The sequence below is a fragment of the Elephas maximus genome, chromosome X (genome assembly GCF_024166365.1).
Source record: "Elephas maximus indicus isolate mEleMax1 chromosome X, mEleMax1 primary haplotype, whole genome shotgun sequence".
NCBI lineage: Eukaryota > Metazoa > Chordata > Mammalia > Proboscidea > Elephantidae > Elephas > Elephas maximus.
The window spans coordinates 88,447,260-88,456,563 of record NC_064846.1 but is presented as its reverse complement, the minus strand read 5'-3'; the positions used below and the strand labels follow the sequence as shown (position 1 = coordinate 88,456,563).

General features: G+C 37.0%; 1 protein-coding gene across 13 annotated transcripts in view; it reads left to right on the top strand.

Annotated features, from left to right (window-relative positions):
* The first annotated feature begins 321 nt into the window (after positions 1 to 321).
* Positions 322 to 9,304, top strand: part of LOC126068915 (putative P2Y purinoceptor 10) — a 233,339-nt gene continuing 224,356 nt past the window's right edge. For 4 of the 13 annotated variants that reach the window (XR_007515773.1, XM_049871637.1, XM_049871639.1 and 1 more), the window contains exons 1-2: positions 351 to 389; positions 1,483 to 1,615. The gene's annotated coding sequence lies outside the window, so the exon portion shown is untranslated. Of the gene's footprint in view, positions 390 to 424; positions 554 to 889; positions 1,622 to 9,304 lie in introns of those variants that run through there. The other 9 variants (XM_049871648.1, XM_049871647.1, XM_049871643.1 and 6 more) reach the window with 6 other exon arrangements.

The following is a 9,304-nucleotide window of genomic DNA, read 5'->3' as shown; positions in this document are numbered from 1 at the left end:
TAACTCATTTTTAAATGACAAAATAAAATTCTATTAGTTATACTGAGTATTTGCATAACCCACACTTTAAACTTTCAGAATAGACTGAAAAACTACTGTAATACGTGGCAAATTAAAGTCAAATACTCTGTTCCGTACTAAAGAAGTGTACAAATCATGGAAACTCTGAATTTATCAAAACCAAAATTTGAATTTTTTTTGCCCACAGTATTCTCTGGGGGTAATGCTTTCCTAAATAACTGAGTGATGCTGACGTACAGTTCTACCTCCCATTAGAAGGAAACGATTTTGTTTTTTTTTTTTTTTCCTGTTTTGCTGAATAAACTAAGTTACTTCCTCTCATAGCTGAACAAGCCTGCAGTTCTCTACAGGATATCTGGGTAGAAAGGGTAAGGCTCTTGGCTTTCTTTTCATACGTTGAAAACTTAAAAATCTCTGAACTGAAAACAACAGTGTAAATTTCTGCAGCTTCCATTGAAAATGTTGCCCTGACTCTGCTAATATCTTACCTTTTGGGGGATGTATTGTTATGAAGAATGGAGGCTCCAGTGAGGTAATATCTATTTGTAAGTCGTTAACATGTTCACTGAAACGGCTGCATGATTTGTGTAAGGAAATATGGCTGTCTAGATAGAAAGCTCCTTTTTGTACAATTTGATATGCCACTGACAGAGACCACAAGTCCAGACTTATATTAAACACTGCTCCTGAGAATTTTATGTTAAAATTAAGATTGTGGTTGATTAAACACATTTCTTTCAGCATGAACCAGAGGGTGGGGTGGGGTGGGGCTTAAAATTTTAAATTCAGTGTGTATGTCTACCAAATTAAGGTGCGCTCAAATGATAAGTACATTTAAATTCCTACATGACATCTTTTAAAAAGATGAGGCTTGACATGTTTCCTTGGTTTGGAACATTTTTCTTGTGTTCATTCTAGGGTGGGACATGAGGACTTCAAATAGCATGAGGATTTTCATCAAGCCCTAGAAGTTAGCACAGCTGTCAAATCTCAGAGGAGCTGATTCTCAGTTTACGAAGAATATTTATTTGAATGTATTTTTAATTTGAGAGCATGGGAAACATTTTTGCAAGGGGCTCCAACTGCCTTTGTTAGGATTCCTTCCATTTTATTTACTTGAAATAATGAAATAACAGTTTTTTTTTAAGTTCTTCTAGTTTCACACTTGGAGCTTGATTTTTAAGTATGCAAGCTTTTTCAGGGTATGTAAAGTTATATACAATCCTAAAGAAGTTAGTGGAAGTCATGCTAGGGTATCAGTGAAACTTACTCATACGACTACTTTCCCATGAAATGAGAAAATAAGTATATTTTGTATGTACTGGATTCTTTCAGTTAAAGAGTCGAAGGTACTAAATTCCCTTTTAGTAAAACATGCCTCACGATTTTTATAATGAAATAACAGGATAAAGACTTTACTGTATTACTAGCTTTTTTTGTTTTTTTGTGTTTTCCTTCCAGAAACAAAATGTAACTAACAGCTGTAGACAGCATGAGCATGACTCACAGGATGGCACTATCTTCATATTATGGTTGCCAAGTCACATCATAACGTTGAATATGGAAAGCAGTTCTCCCTAATCTCCGACCACAAGTATGGGTGGGTTTTTTTCCTCCATCAAAATCCGTTCCAAAGTGACTTGGACTTGGCATAGTGTGTGAAACCTAGTCTGGCTAAGCAGCTGCAGGGATCTGGGAACTTCCAGAAGAGCTGAGGTCAGCAGTGCTCCTTGTATTGACTTTCCCTCCAAATTGCATTTTGGAGGGACTCTGACCAAAGGACCTTCCCAGCAGACTTAAAAGCTCTGGACTGAGTTTTTATTCCCAATCTGCTCTCCCTCCGCCACCCAGCAAGCAAATTGGTTGAGGAGAAGGAAAGTTATTCAACCTGCCCTGGGGGAGAAATGAATTGTCTCTGTTTCCCTAGGAACAAAGTTTACCCCAAGGCTGGTGCTTAGTAGAGGCTAGGCTTTTGCAAAACTGTAGAGCTCTAGGAAAGGGAGAGGTTACTGTTGGCTAATTCTGTGGGGAAGTCTTGCTTTCTGCAACGGTGAATGTGGGCATCCTAGAAGGCTGAGAAAGATATTATTTACTAGAGCTCCAGACATTTTTCCACTTGGTCAAAATTATTGCTGAAACTTGGGAAGTAATACTGCCTGTAGTTTCTGGGGATATTAAATGATAAGACACTACTAGAATTAGACTTAAAAATTGGCAACTTCTTAAAATGTATTATTTTGAGACTGGAAGAGGCATTCCCAACTTGATGTGTCTCCTAGTCCTGCCTGCATGTCTGCCTCCAGGCCAGAAATCTCTCTACTGTATTAGTTATCTATTCCCAGTTTACTTACTGCCTCTCTAAGTTTCCATTTCTTAATATACAAATTTCCTGGGAGTGGTGAATGATTAAGCTAATTACAATTCAGTGAATGAGTTTATGATCCAGATTTATCAGCCAGTTGCTATTTTTTTCTCCAACAAGGAAGGCTGATGCTTTAGAAGGTACTGGGTGATTGAAAAGAGGATAATGGGGAAAAAAAGGGAGGGGGGAACTTTATGGGGTAATGGAAAACCTGGTGGCTTAGTGGTTAAGAGCATAGCTGCTGACCAAAAGGTCAGCAGTTTAAATCCACCAGGCACTCCTTGGAAACCCTATGGGGCAGTTTTACTCTGTCTTATTAGGGTCGCTATGAGTCCGAATCGACTCGATGGCAACCAGTTTGGTTTTTTTTGGTTATGGGGTAATGAGTGAAAAGGGAACTTTGCTGACTTCACACTTTTGCCTATTTATTAACTAAAAATGTGTTTTTATTGTATATGTTCCATATCAGTCAACAGCCTACTGCCCAGACAGTGAGCAGAATCAACCATAGGGTCAGCTTTTCCTTGCTGGCTTTACATTGGAGCAATGCTGCTCCATCCCTGTGAGCAAGTCAGAGAGTACAGAGTTGGCTTGGACTTAAAATCAAACTTCCTAAGCGTCTCGCCTGGGACTTGGCTCTGATGTGAGCTTCAGTTCAATGAACGTATGTTTTTCCAGAGAGGCCTCTGAAGTTATATGTATGTCCAACAAAACCAAAGCAAAAAAAGTATTTCTTAATTGTGGATTAACACTCATAACAAGCATGGAAAATGATCATAGAATGGTAGATCATAGAATGGTTTCCTCCAACTTTATGTTATATGTTATATGTGATAAACCTGAGATAAATCCTTTCTGATTGGTTTCCTCATTGAGTGAGACAATTTTGCTTCAGTGCATCTCATGAGGAAGTCATTTTTTTTAACTTTTTATTTTGAAATAATTATAGAAGCATGAGAAGTTACAAAAATAGTACACATTCCCCTGTAGTCTTCACCAGCTTCTCCCAACAATAAGATCTTACAAACTATAGTAGATTATTGAAACCAGAAAACTGACATTGGTATAATACTATTAACTAGGGTACAGACCTTATTTAGATTTTACCAATACTTGCATGTACTCATTTGTGTGCGTTCATGTGTATATATAGTTCCATAAAATTTTATCACATATATTTATCTAATCACTAGCACAATAAAGGCTCAGAACTGTTCTATCATCATAAAAAAAAAAAATTCCCTTGTTCTATGCCTGTTTAGTCACACCTTCCTCCCATCCCTAATGCCCTGGTCAACAAGCGTTATGTTCCCTATATCTATAATTTTACCATTTTTACAATGTTGTATAAATGGAATCAAACAGTATGTAAACTCTTTGAATTTTTTTTCCACTCAGTGTAATGGCCTTGAGAACTATGCAAGTTATTGCCTCTGTATCAATAGTTCATTTTTATTGCTGAGTACTGTTCCCTTGTGTAGATGTACCATCTATACTATTCCATTGAATAGATGAATGTATAGTTTATTCATTCATCCACTGAAGGACATTTGGATTGTTTCCATTTTTTGTCTATTATGAATAAAATTGCTATGAACATCCACATTCACATTTTTTGTGGACATACATTTTTATTTCTCTTGGGTATCTACCTAGAGTGGAATTTCTAGATTATATGTTTAATTTTGTAAAAAACTGACCAACTGATTTCTAGAGTGTTTGTACCACTTAACATTTCTAACACCAATGTAGGAGATAGATGCAGTTGTTCTGCATACTAGTCAGCCCTTGCTGTTGTCAGTACTTTTTATTTTAGACATTCTAATAGGTTTATCATGGTTTTAAATCACACTTCCCTAATGGCTAGTGATGTTGAACATCTTTGCATTTGCTTATTTGATATGTAGATCATCTTCAGAAAAATGTCTGTTTACATCCTTTCCCCATTCTCTAATTAGATTCTTTTCTTACTGTTGAGTTCTATGAGCTCTTTATACATTTTAGATAAAAATTCTTTGTTAGGTGTGTGGTTTGCAAACAGTTTCTCCAAGTCTATGGCTTGTCTTTTCTTCCTCTTAATGGGATCTTTCACAGAGCAATTTTTAAAAAAATTTTGATAAAGTCCAACTCATTGATTTTTTTTTTTTCTGGATCATTCTTTTGGTGTCATGTCTAAGAACATTTTACGAAATCCTAGGTCCTAAAGATTTTCTCCTATTTCATCAAAAATTTAATAGTTTTACTGTAACTGGACTGGTCCAGGTCTAGCTTGGCATGGCTGCAGAGACCTGAAGCAGGTGAAAGCGAAAGAAGAAGCTTTATTTAGTTGGCCAAGTAAAGGAGCACACCAGAACTCCTGCTGCCAAGGTGGCTCTCCGAACGATGACTCAGGAGGTTTATATGGGTGAAGCAAATTGGGTCTGGTGTCTTCAGAAATGCCTTAAAGTGTGGTAAGCCTGATTGGCTTGGCCGGAAAAGGCTTGGTGAGGGCGAGTGGTCTGGGCCTGTTCAGTCTGGAAGGGGCACCACAAAGATGGTTTTTTGCCAGAGTCTGGGGGTAGACAGGGGTGTGATTTTCAGCCTCTGACATCAATAGGTCATCCAAAGGACACAATTGCTAGTACTGCTCATGTCAGGTGGGCCAGATCTGGTTCTTGCCAGTTTTAACTGGTCCTGCAACTCCAGGCTCTTGTTTTTCTCAACCGAGGTGGAAATAGGAAACATAATAAGGAGATAACTAAAAATAGGGAGTTAGTTCCTGTATCACTTAACATGACAGGCACAATTTCTTGCCTGTTCAAGATGGAGGGTGTGCCACCAGTCTCATTATAATTAGATATATAATCCATTTTGTGTTATGTTTTGCATAATATATGAGCTTTAGGTCAAAATTAGCTTTTGTTTGTTTATGAGTATTTAATTATTCAAATACCACTTGTTGAGAGGCTATTCTTCATTGAATTGAATTTGCACCTTTGTAAAAAATCAGTTCACTATAATTGTATGTTAATCTATTTCTTAATTTTCTTTTGTATTTCACTGATCTATGTGTTTAATCCTTTACTGATACCGTATTATCTTGGTTACAGTAGTCCTGTACTAATTTTTTTCCTATTTTCTTTTTAATATTTATATATATATATTTTATTGGGCTTTAAGTGAAAGTTTACAGTTTAAGTTACTTTCTCATAGAAATTCTTATACACACAATGTTATGTGACCCTAATTGCTCTCCCTGCAATGTGACAGCACACTCCTTCTCTCCACTCTGTATTTTCTGTGTCCATTCAACCAGCTCCTGGCCCCCTCTGCCTTCTCATCTTACTCCAGACAGCAGCTGCCCACATAGTCCCATGTGTCTTCTTGAGCTAAGAAGCACGTCCTCACCAGTATCATTTTATGTCTTTTAGTCCAGTCTAATCTTTGTCTGAAGAGTTGGCTTCGGGAATGATTTTAGTTGTGAGCTAACAGAAAGTCCTGGGACCATGACCTCTAGGGTCCCTCCAGCCTCAGTCAAACCATTCAGTCTGATCTTTTTACTAGAATTCGGGGTCTGCATCTCACTTTTTTCCTGCTCTGTCAGGAATTCTCTGTTGTGTTCACCGTCAAGGCAGTCTTGGTGGTAGCCAGCCATCGTCAAGTTCTTCTGGTCTCAGGCTGATGGAGTCTCTGGCTTATGTGGCCCTTTCTGTCTCTTGGGCTCATATTTTCCTTGTGCCTTTGGTGTTCTTCATTCTCCTTTGCTCCAGGTGAGTTGAGACCAATTGATGCATCCTACACAGCTGCCATTTTTTCACTGGGTTTAGACAGCTGCTTGCTAGCTTTTAAGACCCCAGACACCACTCACGAAAGTGGGATGCAGAATATTTTCTTAGTACAGTTTGTTATGCTAATTGACCTAGATGTCCATGGTCCCCAGGCCCCTGCCCCTGCTTCTCTGTCACTTGAAGTGTTTGCTTATATTCAGGAAAATTCTTAGCTTTTGGTTTAGTCCATTTGTGATGATTTCCCCTGTAGTGTGTGTTCTCCTTCCCTTCACCTGAAATAATTCTTGTCTACTATCTAATTGGTGAATATCCCTCTCCCTCCCTCCACACCCTCGTAACCATCAAAAAATGTTTTCTTCTATATTTCAACCCTTTCTTGAGTTCTTATAATAGTGGTCTCATATAATATTTGTCCTTTAGCAACTGCCTAATTTCACTTAGCATAATGCCTTCCACATTTCTCCATGTTATGAGATGTTTCACAGATTCATTGTTGTTCTCTATCATTGTGTAGTATTTCATTGTGTGAATATACCATAATTTGTTTATCCATTCATCTGTGGATTGGCACCTTGGTTATTTCCTTTTTTTTTTGCTATTGTAAACAGTGCTAAAATGAACATGGGTGTGCATAAGTCTGTTTGTGTGAGGGCTCTTATTTCTCTAGGATATATTCCAAGGAGTGGGATTGCTGGATCGTATGGTAGTTCTACTTCTAGCTTTCTAAGGAAGCACCAAATTGATTTCCAAAGTGGTTGTACCATTTTACATTCCAGTCTCTCCACAACCTCTCCAACATTTATTATTTTGTGTTTTTTGGATTAATGCCAGGCTTGGGGTGAAATGGTATCTCATTTCAGTTCTGATTTGCATTTCTCTAATGGCTAATGATCATGAGTATTTCCTCATGTATCTGTTAGCCGCCTGAATGTCTTCTTTGGTGAAGTGCCTGTTCATATTCTTTGCCCATTTTTTAATTTGGTTATTTGTTTTTTTGTTGTTGAGGTTTTGCAGTATCTTGTAGATTTTAGAGATTAGATGCTGATCAGATTTGTCACAGCCAATTTTTTTTTCCCAGTCTGTAGGTAGTTTTTTTTACTCTTTTGGTGATGTCTTTGGATGTTTGATTTTCAGGAGCTCCCAGTTATCTTAGTTTCTCTTCTGGTGTTTGTACACTGTTACTAAACCTTTTGTATACTGTTCATATATAAGGAGTCCTAGCAATGTCCCTAATTTTCTTCCATTATCTTTATTGTTTTAGATTCTATAGTTAGGTCTTTGATCCATTTTGAGTTAGTTTTTGTGCATGGTGTGAGGTATGGGTCTTGTTTCATTTTCTTGCAGATGGATATCCAGTAATACCAGCACCATTTGTTAAAGAGACTTTCTTTTCCCAATTTAACAGACTGCACTTTTTTTAAATATCAGCTGCTCATAGGTGGATGATTTTATGTCTGGATACTCAATTCTATTCCATTGGTCTATGTATCTGTTGTTGTACAAGTATCAAGGTGTTTTGACTACCGTGGCTGTATAATAGGTTCTTAAATTGGGTAGTGTGAGGCCGCCCACTTTGTTCTTCTGTAGTAATGCTTTACTTATCTGGGGCTTCTTCCCTTTCCATATAAAGTTGGTGATTTATATTTATATTTCCATCTCATTAAAAAATGACATTGGAATTTGGATCTGGATTGCATTTTATCTATAAACTGCTTTTTGTAGAATAGGCGTTTTCACAATGTAGGACCTTCCTATCCATGAGCAAGGTATGTTTTTCCGCTTATGTAGGTCTCTTTTGGTGTCTTGCAGTAGTGTCTTGTAGTTTTCTTTGTAAAGGTCTTTTATGTATCTGGTAAGATTTATTCCTAAGTATTTTATCTTCTTGAGGGCTACTGTAAATGGCATTGATTTGGTGATTTCCTCTTCAATGTTCTTTTTGTTGGTGTAGAGGAATCCAACTGATTTTTGTATGTTTATCTTGTATCCCGATACTCTGCTGAATTCTTCTATTAGTTTCAGTAGTTTTCTTGAGGATTCCTTAGGGTTTTCTGTGTATAAGATCATGTCATCTGCAAATAGAGATACTTTGACTTCTTCCTTGCCAATCTGGATGCCCTTAATTTTTTTATCTAGACTAATTGCTCTGGCTAGGACCTCCAACACGATGTTGAATAAAAGCGGTGATAAAGGGCATCCTTTTCTGGTTCCCGATCTCAACGGGAATGCTTTCAGGGTCTCTCCATTTAGGGTGATGTTGGCTGTTGGCTTTGTATAAATGCCCTTTATTATGTTGAGGATTTTTCCTTCTATTCCTATTTTGCTGAGAGTTTTTATCATGAATGGGTGTTCAACTTTGTCAAATGCCTTTTTTGCATCAATTGATAAGATTCATGTGATTCTTGTCTTTTATTTATGTGACGAATTACATTGATCATTTCTCTAATGTTAAACCAACCCTGCATAACTTGTATGAATCCCACTTAGTTATGGTGAATTGTTACTTTTTTTTTGAAATGTTGTTGAATTCTTTTGGGTACAATTTTGTTGCAGATTTTTGTGTCCATGTTCATGAGGGATATTGGTCTGTAACTTTTTTTTTTGTGGTACCTTTACCTGGTTTTGGTAACACCACTATACTGGCTTTATAGAATGAGTTTGAGAGTATTCCGTCCTTTTCTATGCTCTGAAATACCTTTAGTAGTAGTGGTGTTAACTCTTCTCTGAATGTTTGGTAGAATCCTCCAGTGAAGCCATCGTGGCCAATGCTTTTTGTTGTTGTTGTTGTTGGGAGTTTTTAAATTACCTTTTCAATCTCTTCTTTTGTAATAGGTTTATTTAGTTGTTCTATCTCTGTGTTAGTTTAGGTAGGTGGTGTGTTTCTAGAGATTTGTCCATTTCCTCTAGGTTTTCAAATTTGATAGAGTATTCTGTTATGATTCTTTTAATTTCAGTTTGGTCTGTTGTGATATTGCCCATCTCATTTCTTCTTCAAATTATTTGCTTTGTCTCCTGTTTTTCTTTTGTCAGTTTGGCCATTGGTTTATCGATTTTACTGATCTTTTCAAAGAGTCAGCTTTTGGTCTTGTTAACTCTTTCAGTTGTTTTTTCTGTTCTCTATTTCATTTAATTCTGCAGTAATTTTTATTATTGGCTT